The sequence below is a fragment of the Sinohyriopsis cumingii genome, chromosome 9 (assembly GCF_028554795.1).
Source record: "Sinohyriopsis cumingii isolate HCF-2022 chromosome 9, ASM2855479v2, whole genome shotgun sequence".
In the NCBI taxonomy this organism is placed as follows: Eukaryota; Metazoa; Mollusca; class Bivalvia; order Unionida; family Unionidae; genus Sinohyriopsis; species Sinohyriopsis cumingii.
The window spans coordinates 48,823,413-48,836,946 of NC_142969.1; positions in this window are offsets into that span (position 1 = coordinate 48,823,413).

Here is a 13,534-nt window from a genome sequence, read left to right on the forward strand (position 1 = left end):
CATGAGTATTCTTCACGAAATACAGAGTGACCAAATGTAGTATTCACGAGTATTCTTCACGAAATACAGTGACCAAATGTAGCATTCACGAGTATTCTTCCACGACATACAGATTGACCAAATGTAGCATTCACGAGTATTCTTCCACGACATACAGTGACAAAATGTAGCATTCACGAGTATTCTTCCACGAAATACAGAGTGACCAAATGTAGCATTCACGAGTATTCTTCCACGACATACAGAGTGACCAAATGTAGCATTCACGAGTATTTTTCCACGACATACAGAGCATGACAGGTCATAAATCTGAATTGGAACATCGGGAACGTTTAGCGATGCCAAGGACAGTCAGTGCAGATTATATGAAATCTTTCAATATTATCTTACCTACATTAGCTGAACTTGTATATATATATATATATATATATATATATATATATATATATATATATATATATATATATATATATATATGTGTGTGTGTGTGTGTGTGTTTGTGTGTGTGTGTGTGTGTGTGTGTGAAAGAGAGAGAGAAAGAGAGGTTTTTTATATACAAAACAGAGAGTTTTTTTTTTAAATATAGAAAACGTCCTCTGATTCAGCAAATAACAATTTAGTTATTCATTTCCCTATATCATATTATCTTGGCCCGATTTTAATGGTTCCTGACAACTTCTGTTTTTCTCCACTTATGGTGAGCATTAGAGTTATTTAAAGTTTAAATAATTTCAAACATTTTCTTCCTTCTTCAGACTTTCGACATGTGGATAGACACATGTTACATCCATAAGTGAAAGTATTTGCAAATTGAATGAAATTAAATAGGAACTTTGTATGTTTCAAAAAGAAAACAAAAAACAACAACATCCCCCAACACATCTCCCCCACGAAACCCTCCACCCCTAGCCCAGAAAACAAACCACGGCCGTGGCGAGATATGGTAGCTTACAGTCATTAGTACATGCAAAGTAATCTCCATTAAGATATAGGTCTAAAGTGGTCACTATTTTACGCCGTGAAGCAGAAATATGGATGTTGTTGTTGTTGTTGTGGGGTTTAACGCCATTTTTCAGCACATGATAGGCTATGTATGGCGGCCAGTATTAATGGTGGAGGAAGAACCCGGGAAAACCCCGGGAAGAACCACCGACCCACGAGAAGCTACTGGCAAGCTTTCTCACATACCCACATTGGCCGAATCCTAGACTCGAACCCACGCAGACAGAGGTGAGATGGCAGTGATCTGTAACGGAGAGCGCTTTAGACCACTCGGCCACTCGGGGCCCGCAGAAATATGGAAAGTATCATGCCAGTATTGGCCATTACACCTAAACAATGAAGTTTACTCTCGTCTGGATACGCAGCAATGTAAAGTTTAGAAAGACTACATTCAGTGCCGGACTGAGGCCTTCCATCGCCCTAAGTACTGAAAATATTATGGTGTCCCTGCTCCAATAAGAATGTGAAATTAAAAAAAATATTGAAAGCTAAGAAGGTGGGAAACACCAGTTTTGCAATCAGTCTAAATCGAAAGCCAAGTACATATAAATTAAAAGGATATTTAATTCATTCAATTTTAATCTGAATTTGTTCTGGTATCCCTGTTGGTCTGGTGCCCTAAGCACCTGCTTTGTGTGCTTAATGGGTAATCCCGACCTGACTACATTATTTTTATAGAGTACAAAATTCTACCGGGGATGCAAAAAGTTATAACTGTTTTTACTTCGAATACTGTACACACAATGTCGCTGTATTCATGCTGTTCCTGTCAAATCATAATTAAGGAAGTTTTCAACTGTTTGAATCACACTGTTCAAACATGTTCGTTTATATTTACCACGTTTCTGCCTAACGACGTTGGCTGACGGATTTCAACAAATCACGAATCTTTCGTTTTGTTTTCCTCATTTTGCCATTTATTGTCGGCCATTTGTGAGAATGAATTTTGTCCGTGTATTTGTTTTGAAATACAAAAGTGAAGCCTTCAAAAATGGTTGAAAAATGTATGTGGTTTTCTCTTCTAATATGCAGAGTGACTGAGGAGAAATAATTTTGTTTCATGTTTTGTTATTATTGCATTCTTTTTACAAAGAAGCATATCATTGAAAATGTATTTTAAAGCACATAAAACAAATTGTAATTATGACAATTTTATTTTTCGAACAGACTGGCATATTTAGATTGCAAGAACAAACTTAAAGACCTAGTAATGTTTCCTACCTTAAATATTCTCAGAATGTTTTTTAATGTTTTCTAATTTCATGGTGTTTGCTTTTGTAATCATATTATTTTGTTTATTATCTGATAGGTGTTGTCTAATGTTGTAAAGCGCTTAGAGCTTCTAAAGATTAGGCGCTATACAAAGTCCTTATCATTATTATTATTAGTAGTAGTAGTAGTAATAGTAGTAGTAGTAGTAGATGCTGTTGTTGTAATAATGTTTCCATTTTTGTGAACAGAGGATATCTTTGAGGATAATATGTTTCACAAACAATGTGTTCAAATAAACGTTTTCAATGATATAACAATTGTTATTTGCCCCAGATAGTATACATTCGAATCTCGCATGTTGACAGCTGTCCGTCTACATGTCCATCCATCCCTATCTCTGTATTAGCAACCTTTAGTCTCTGTTTTAAACAGACAAATCCTTTATTTAATGTAAACAGGATCAAAAGTGCCCATAGACAATAATACTAAAAAACAAAAAGATAAAGATTATGCGAATACATGAAAATTAAATTTAATAATTATGTAATTAAAAATAGCAAAGGGAATATACTTATCGACAGAAGACATTTGCTACTTACTGCAGGAAACGTTAAGTAATTACTAACACGAAAGCATTACAAAACTACTGACAGGAAAGCATTACGAAATTACTGATAGGAAAGCATTACGAAAGTACTGACATGAAAGGGTTATGCAGTTATTGAATGGAAAGTATTATGGAGCAATATGATATGAAAGCATTATCTAACTACTGACATGAAATTACTATGTAATTACCAACAGAAAAGCATTAGCTAACTACTGACAGGAAATTATTATGTATTATCAATAGGAAAGCATTATCTAACTACTGTCAGGAAATTATTATGTAATTATCAACAGGAGAGCATTATCTAACTACTGTCAGGAAATTATTATGTAATTATCAACAGGAAAGCATTATCTAACTACTGTCAGGAAATGATTATGTAATTATCAACAGGAAAGCATTATCTAACTACTGTCAGGAAATTATGATGTAATTAACAACAATAAAAGATTATATAACTACTGTCAGGAAATTATTATGTAATTACCAGCAGGAAAGCATTATCTAACTACTGCCATGAAAGTATTAGGTAAATAAAAACAGCAAAGCATTAGCTAACTACTGACAGGAAATTATTACGTAATTACCAACGGAATAAAAGAACAACTATCGAATGGAAAGTATTATGTAATTCTCAAAAGGAAAGCATTATGTAACGACATACTGGAAAACATTTTGAATTACTGGCAGGAAAGCGTTATGCAAATACCAACACGAAAGCCTTAAATAACTACTGAATAGAAAGCCTTATGCAGTTAGTGGTTGTAGTTTGTTGGTTTAACGCCATGTTTTTAGTATATGATAGGCTATACTTGGCGGCCAGTATATTGTGTGGAAGAGAAATACAGCGAAAACCCTGGGAAGAACCGCCGACCAACGGGAGGCTAATGGCAAGCTTTGTCGCATACCAACATAGCCCGAGTTTGAAACTCGAACCCACGGGGACAGAGTTGAGATATTTGCAAAAATGTATATGTAGATTAAAATTACATGATAAAGCTGAAAGTCATATAAAGAGTTCAACTGATATGTACTAAGAATATTTTAAAAACGTGGAGAGTCCCAAGTAAACTAACATATTTCCTGGAGTCAAGGACAATGTTGGAAAACGGATTTAATATCCACTGGTTACCTAATGAACTCGTGGAAACTATTTCAAAGAAACGTTTTGGTTCATGTTTTGTGTTTATTTGAAATTATCTCGTATCTCATTTTCAAGCAGTGTTATGTACTAAAGGTATAACCTCTGCCTGCGTTAACTGAGCATACTACGCAAACACACGTCTTTTAGATAAGGCATGGTGAAACCATCACATTAGGTTTGCTTGTTATTGCTATTGGCAATTTTATAAACACTTTGTACCATGAAGTATGCTAAATTGAGAGAATCACTGAAATTGAATGACACCAAAATATTAAAAGGTTACTGCATTTGAATGGGAAAATATGAACGAGCTTTTCGGATGGAATACTGCACGAACTTGTGAGTGTAGTATATCCATCCGACAAAACGAGTTCATATTTTCCCATACAACTGCGGTAACCTTTTTATATGCTCATTTTCTTATTCTACCTTAGGCCTAATTATATAAACAAAAATATACTACGCTATGGAATATAATGTTCATTTCATTTTGAATTCAGTTAGGAGGATGTTATTGCACTTGGAATGTAGGCGAAATTACAGTACAGTTTCGAAACGTGGAATCAAACTGTAGAACCCATGACTAAGCTCATGTAATTCGGATTTGCAGAACTAAGACAGTACATTTTGAGGAAACTTAGGATCTAAAACTGTAAGTATATGTTTTGCCATTCTTATTACCAGCTAAAGAAGACACGTGTATGCCTTGTCACTTGGATGCTGTTTGTAGGGATCCCAGTAATGTTATGAAAAGTCTGGCGTCTATCGCTAGCCTAAATCCGAAACATTGTACCAAAAATGTTAATGCGGAATATTGCAAAACAGCTGGTATGTGGTAGTCCACGAAACATCCGCTTTAGTTCATTCAGAGACAAATTTAATTAACCAAAAACCGTAAAGCGTCAACTACACGAGTGTACATTATTTGTTTACAAAGTAGTTCCTAATACACTATACTACTATTGGGCATACGTGTCGTGCTCGTAAGTGCAATATGAAGGTTTACAATATTGTAAATATTGCACAATTCTGACAATGTAAAGTTAACGGAGACAAATATGAGCATATAATAACGTCCCTCACAATATATATTTAAAATATAAGAATTCTGATTAAAAGTAGTTCAGTGTTTTGCTCAAGGGCGTTTTCCAAAAGGAATAATGAGCTACAAGAGTAAGATGAAAGAGTGAAAACAATAATTGAATGGAAAGATACAAAGGGAGGGAAATTTAGGAAAGCGGAAAATTGACTTTTCTTTCTTTCGTCCTCTCTCTTTGTCTCTCTCTCTCTCTCTCTCTCTTATAGGTTGTGGTGCACGGTATTACTGGTAAACGGGTCTACCGCGGTATTTTTGTCCTGGTGGTACGTGCTATGGTGCTTTTTCGCTGTACCGCTACTTCGTCAGTATCATAGGTAAGGGTGTACTGAGAATCCAATGTCATCTTGTTTCGAATTTAATCATACTAACATCATGCTTTCGTTTTTCTCTATAAAAAAAGTTAATTATTTTACAAAACAGTTGTATTTTTCTCAAGTTAATTTTGAAGTTTACACATATAATTATATTTATGTTCCTTTAATCATGTGTTTCTTATGTGTCACGTATGACAACGTGGTGGCCGAATGGAATGTTATAAAATGTATTTGTTCTAAATCTAACTGTTGGAAAAGTTCGGAGACAAAAGCAACCCAAATATCAGTTATTTACATGCGTACGTTAGTGTCGTAAGTACATGTATTCCATTATAAGACTAAGCATTTTCAGGAGAGCAATTGTTTTCTGCTAGAATTGTACATAATTTTTACTATATATTTCACATTATGTATGAGAAATGTCAGAAATATAAAAAATATGATGATTCGATTAAAAGGCATAGTTTCGGCGAGGTAAAATAAAATCATTATCTGTTCATTTTTCCCAATTTGCCTTTGAATTACAGGAAGTTAAAATGACCAGGCGAAGATAGCCGTTTTTTGATAGGTGTACATCTGAGGTAACGCCCAGCTGTTTACTCTACAACTTACACCCATCAATCATACATGAAGGGAATTCAAAGATATTTTAACAGTATCTAAGATGCAAAAGATATTTCTCTCCCCCCCCCCCTTCAAAGAACCTGGACAACCCGTTAGATAAACCTGGGAAATTCTTTTCTTTAAAAATACACACTATGCAAAGCATACAATGATAAAGCAAATCTTAAAACAAATATAAAAAAAAATTATAATTGTGTTAACCTTTTATATCATCAAATATGCATTCCTCAACATAATTGTATTTGAACATTTATGTTATGTACTAAAATAAGTACTTATGGTAATTTTGCTCTTGATTATACAGTATTACGTGTGGCAGTATTGTGCGTGAAATAACCATACTTATGTGGAAAGGAAACGTCGTACAACTCAAAAGTAAAATCAACTTAAACATGATGATCACATATCAATGTATTGCACTTCCAGTACCAGTTGTAAATTTACGTGCGCCCGATGTGTTTTACGGAAATAGGCTTGGCGATGTTATCCGAAGGTTATTTAGTAAAGTTGCCTACGTGGTGTGTGAACATAATATTTCACTTGCAAATCTTTTTAGGTGATTGGCAATCGGGAATATAAAAGATAAAATGGCAACGGAGTTGATGGGGGCGATTACCTATCTTGGTGCTAACCATTTTGTTAGGTTTTGTTGTTGACAGAAAACAAGATTATCTGGATTAATTACCAAATATAAATTGTCAGCAGGGATATGTCAGCCACATCAGCGGGTAATTACATGTACAACTGCTCCAGCAATTTCATTACTGCAATTTACATCACTGTTAGCACTAAGACAGATTCGGAGAGAGAGCAGCGGTTGTCATGGACCACTAGTGGTCTGCCAAAGTCACTGTGTGCAGAACATATGTCCGCAAAGGTCAGGAAAATTATCAGTGCCGCACAACATAACCACGAATCTTATTGCGGTAAGCGGGCTTCCCCGCCCACTCCCCCCAAAAGGGGACTCATATGCAGTGATTAAACACTGTCGCGCCCCATTTGATCAATTGGAATGAAAGAATTTGGAAGAAAATGTATTCAAATATAATAAAAATGACCACAGATGTATCAGATTTGACCTGGACGCGCCAGTGCTTAAAGAAGAGCTTGTGTGCGATTATCAATAGTATGCTTATGAATAGAATTACAGGTTCAGGATACAAGCAGATAGTTCTTGCCGTTTATGTCTTCTTGGAAATTGAAGGAACACTCACAAAACAAATGGTACTCTTGGAAACGCTATGGATTTGTATACAATGGAATAATTTCTCTTTTTAACAGCGACCAATACATAATAGACGGCAAGGAAATCGAAGCATGCCTGGACATCGTTGACGTGGCAATGGCAATATTTAGGTTCGCACGATACTCTGATGGTTAGTCTTCCAGTAGAGGTACCACGATGATGCTTGCTAACAACTTTACGGATAATGCCGTGGACAGGCGATTTGAACCGGCGGTATCACTCCTTATCGCTTCAGCAGCCAAAACTGCTGAGAATGTAGCGGAAACAATTGACAAACCAGCTGTCTCCTTTATTATTTCATTCCCTTCCACAAACACCAGCCAGGGATTCTCAGCACGTCAATAGCAAATTAACGACCGATGTCAGTTGCCATGCGTAACTCCACTGTCGCTGTCTACTAGGTATTATAAAGAGTCAGGCGGTTTTGTTTTGGGAACAACCACACAGTTATTATGAAACGATGACGCGCTGGCGACGAAGCTATTGGCAGGCTTAAGGTGAGTAAAAGTGACATTGTCAAAATTCTCACTGTGGGTGTACACGCTGACACCGTCACTTGCAGAAGAACGACGCTTACTAGTTTTTTTTCCCTAGACGGCAATGGCGGCCGCTGTGGTCACTCTTCACTGTCATGGCCTTCATGGACTACAGATACATTTCAAAGTGCAGCGTCTGGACTATTCACGGGGTAGATTGCACAACATCAAGGTATTTCTGCGCCGCGACATATATGTAATACGATATTATCACCAGAATGCCAGGGTCAACCGTGGGTAATTTCGCGGAGATCAACAAAAATGGTAAGGACATAGACTTTGGATGCTCGATGATCAGCGAAGAAATAAACAGCTGAGCTGCACGAGCCGGACACACATTGCCGGAAGAGCTCAATATGAACAAAAACTAAACAGCCTATGTGTGCAAATAAGATTGAGACCATGACGTTGCCACAAGGAAATTAGCGTGCTTAAAGAAAATTATGACGAATGTCACGGAATTGTATTAATCTCTCCATTTATTAAATACACGTATGTATGTACTCGGGTTTCGTTTTTTGTGTACAACAATAGCCGAGGGTGATTTGTGTATATTGTACAATATTTAGAATCAGTCAGTTCGGTTCATCCTATGCCGCAGGTGCGAAGTGCTTTCGATGGGAAAATCCTATGTTCACCAAGCGCACAGACGATGCAGGGCAACATCGTCTGTGTTTAAATACCACACCATAGGACGAAATCTTTACATTACGGAACGTCTTGTCAGTGATGAGTCTACAAAAGGACTTGCACATCTTCAGCTGTAGAGGTATTTTGAGTTATTTATTATTATGTATATTATAAGTTATAACTATTGTACTACAACGTTTAGTTTTGTATATTTTCTATGTAGCTACTGCTTGCGTAGTATAATGCAAATATCTTCTATTCATGTATATGACTTAAAAGGAAATCTGTATTAGCAATAAAGTTGCATATTATTAAGACACGTTTAGTACCACAGGATTCTTATCAGACACAGGTAGGTTCGCTTCTGAACCTGTTTATTGCGCTGTAATATTGTGCCGATAATGTAATGTGTGTATAGCTTACCGTACATAACGTCATTACGTGTTATTGTATATGCCTGTGTCATTATTAGTATACGGTGTTAGATTTATTTTCAGCTGATCAGTCTACGTCGTATCAGCTGTAGATCTGACCATAGAAGTTGGCCTTAGCAGCTGTAAAGCTGACAATAACAGCCTTAGAGCTGGCTGAACAGTGTGTTGCTGGTTGAGTAGTAGGTGATCGGGCGTTGCTGACCGATTGGTGGGCGCTGCTTGATTCACCAAGGAATTGAATGGTGGTCGTTGACTACGTGTAATGCTGACTGCTCAGTTTAACCAGTTTTTTCTGGTGGCCAATTATTCTGGTGACGGGAGTTTGTGTAACTCCATACATATATATTTTTTTAGCCGTGGGCTAATTTTGGGGTTGTTATACCGAGTGTTTTGGGACTGTAAATATATTTTGTACGATATCTGTTCCATTGTTTCATCATTTTACTATTTGAGTAAAGTACCTAATTTTTCACCGTTTGAGTGAATACATTTTACTACGAATAAAGTACATCATTTTTACTGAGTAAAACACATCATTCTTTTCGTCGTGCGAAATTACTGTGAATACATTTTACTATTTGAGTAAAACAAATCATTCTTTTCGTCGTGTGAAATTGCTGTGATTCATTAACTTTTGACCTTGTTCTGTGTAAGGTCATTTATTTGTATTCACATTTATATTACATTATTAGATTCGTGATGATTGTGTTCGTTTGTCCAATATTTGGCTATTATACACGCACGTATTAATCATAGTTCTTTTTCCATTTCAAGTTATTCATCAATAAACATTGTATTTGTATCACCATCAAAAATGTTCTAGTTATAAATCCGAAATTCAGCCTGTTATCTTCTTACAACGAACATGTAATGTTATTTAACCAGTTAAGTAATACTTTCTTGGACGCCCAATATAATCCGAAATAAAACTCGCCGACATTTCCACATAACTAACCGCTAGGAAACATAAAAGATAAAATTAAATTGTTACAATGTGAACTAGATATCGATATGGTTTATCTTGTGCTGAAAAATGGCGTTAAACTCTATAGCAACAACAACAAAGTTTGACCGAGGACAGGTACATTCTAACAAAAGATTCCGGAGATTTTAAGGGACACACAATAAATAATGCAAGTTTCGACGTGCCAAGCTTAGTGACCTAATCCCCATTCAGTCTGTTTCAAGGCAGACGTGATCAATAGATTGTGCTGGAATGTTTAAGACGGAAGCGATCGATAATACTGTATTACACCATCTTTATTTCAGGCAGTCGCGATTGATAACTGCACGGTTTTCTTGCGTGTTATGAGCTAATATCTGTAACAGGATTCCTCCTCGATATGCATTTTGGATGATTCGTAAGAAAGTTTCCATCATTTAACCCGGCCACTATGCGCGCTAGATATGGATTTTTTTCCTAGAAATCAACGTAGCATACTTGACATGGAACAGCATCGGTGGCCACATTTTGTTGTCTTCCCCATGTAAAGACATTTGCATTGATCCTTTCCAATCATGTTTTAATATCAGAATGTTTCTAATTAATTTTAACGTGGAAGGAAGAGCAGCAAGGAGGTGCCCCTTATATTTTATTTTATTGCTTGATTGGACAGGGGACGGACACTGCTGTAAAATTTCCTGATCGCGTCTTCGTGTTTTCATATATCTGGTTGTATGGTAAAGGCAAGCAGTTTACCGGGGATAAATCTTTTTCTGCAGGATCCGTCCTTTTGTCAGTCTGACCGTAATGTTTAGAGGTCGCCCTCTTTTCTGCTTTATATTATGGTGCGAATACAGATGATGAATCTAATGTTTAGAAAGTCAACATTTAGTGTCATCCTTACTCTGTAGTACACGTGTTAAGTATTGAGACATCCTTAATTTTAGCATCCAAAGGTTTGAAGGAAAAATCATGATATTAAAGAGGGAGATATTAGGGATTCCTGAAGATTTCGGTTATGATGAGATTCTGGTAGAATGAGGTTTCGATATTAAGGAGTTTTACTGCACACACGCATACATACGCACAAATATATATCTATATAATTATAGAGAGGTTTACCAATGTTTAAATATTATCGCTTGTGACTTTTTGCAATTAGAATATAAGTATTTCAAAGTTATTCAGACTTACTGTGCAAAATGGTTAGCAAACATTTTGATTATAGTACAAGGTTTCCGGAATTGTATGGTGTTCCTGCCACCACGACATTGATAAATTTCAAATAATAGGAAACTTTGTACTGTAATGTCTGAAATCATTCTCGACCTTAGCAAATCAGTCATTTGGATGGAATAGAATTCGTCAGAATTAATTCTATGCTGTGCCACATCATTTAATTGAAAGTGATTAAATGTTATCAGACAGAACATTCCTAACTAAAGCTGCTTTAAAAGCATGTGCTAGACAAAACTTTGCAGTTTATGGTCGATGTTATGACTAATCCTTGGATGAAATTTATGTGCTTTTATCACTCTATAAAATTTGTGTAAGAAAAGTTCATACATATTATTTCATACGAAACAGACGTCAATGGGAGAGAAGACAGCTGCAGATATGTTATGGCGAAGAGAGAGGACGCTAAAGAAAACTTCCGTACATTTGCAGTTTTGGTAAGAACAATGAATACAGCGACAATTATACATGATGCAAATTTTTGTTATCCAGCTATCAGTTTTAACCTAATGGATAATACGTTAGAATAAATGCAGGCACAACACATCTTATCATTATGCAGCCTTTCGCACATCAGAAAATAAATTATGGTGTATAAGTCTACGAAATAAGCCTGAATATTTTGTTTCGTAGCATACCTGAGTAGTATCATTTCGTCAGCAGAAAGTAACCTGTTGGTTTCTTATTTTCAATATATTTTAAATTTGTTCACTAAAATGAAGCAAGCCGAAAATATTATATAGTCTAGTCCCTCAAATAGGTATCATAGTCACATTACTTTAACAAATAAATTACTAGTACGAGCGAAACATACGACTTGTACTAGATGTAATAGTGGAACAATATTAACGAAATTCATAGATACGTCTCTTGATCCGGGGCTTTGTAATAATGGTCGCAAGCAGCAGAGGAGGCGAACAGACCTTTTGCTGAAACGTAACTTTGAAAACACATACGAAATAAAGGCCAATAACGCTAAACCAAGGCCTCTAACTTTACCGAGAGTTTCTCTACAAAAGTCTCTCTCCCAGAGTATCTTTGGGTTAGTTTTTATGTTTACTTTTGTTTTTAGCGGTTTTTAAAAAAGTATATTTGTAGTCGTTTACTCGCCTAACGTCACAATGAGGTCGCGCCTCCTCTGCTGTATAATTATGAACCAACTATTTTATCAAGACCTACAAGACATCTTGTTCTAGGATCGTGTAAAGTTATTGTTATAAATCCGTGTGGAGCAGTTTGTGCTTTTGAAAAGTTTCTAAATCTAATTATGTCCATATCTCCGCTGCACCAAGTCTGGTGAACATTTCTCAGAGTAGGTGCATCAACTTCGTTAAATACAACTAAAATATTTAGTTTTCTCTGATCACTTTTGGTGTTTGTTTATATCGTCGAGTGACATAAATTATATCTGTATTTTTATGTCTGCCTCTGGAAAATATTCTAGCTGGATTGGTTTGCTTGTCCAGCATCACATCGTATACTATGAGATTATTAATAAACCAGTCTAATTCAACTACGGACGTTGCTTCATCATCAGTTATAAAATTAATGCCATCGCCATCTTCATTTAACAATTTTGCATTTTCACTTAAGTCGTTAAATACATCATAACATTTCTGATCATCAACTGATGGTGCAACTAAATATAACCTGACTCACTGTAACCAGCTCGTTATCAAATTAAGAAATGCTTGTGTTTTACTGGCTCTTGTTGTCGTATCGCTGAGAAATCAATGACATCCATGTTGTAGAAATATAATAAATAACATGAATCTGTATTGTGTTCGATGTATAGCACATACTCTAACCAGTATGTTGACAACAGTAATAACAAAAAATAAAAGACGCGCACTTGCAGCAAATTTGTAAAATGTGGCACAAAAAATATGAATTTATTTCTACCAGTAAAATTGGTGGTGATATCGCTACTTCATTAAGAAAATTACAACACCATGGGCTAAATACCCAGGAGAAAAACATCTTCCAGGATATAATTATTGTGGTCCTGGTACCGGACTTGATATCCGACTTGATAACCAAGATCAACCAAGATCTGGAGAATATTCTATAAATGATATTGATCGAGCATGTCACGTTCGTGATGTAGCTTATAAAAGTAAATCCTACAAGATAGTCATATTGCAGAGGTGAAGTTGATTAATTCGTTAAATTCCATAAAAAAATTAAATATATCAGAGAATCATTAGCCAATTGATGGTAAGCTCCGCGATGAAAAATAAAATAGCAATAGGGACTGGTAATTAATTAACCAATTATTAAAATAATGGAATCAATTTATTAAAGCCCAAGGAGATATTGGATAGGTAGAGCTGCAATTAGTAAACTTGCTGATGCAGCAAATGTTACACGTTTCACTGCTGAAAAATGAGTAGCACGACAGGCAATATGGCAAATTTATCTACAACCACCTAAACGAATTCAGCATGCACATTTTATGTTAGCATTCCTAATGAAGTTCATCAGACTGATTTATTTTTAACTTA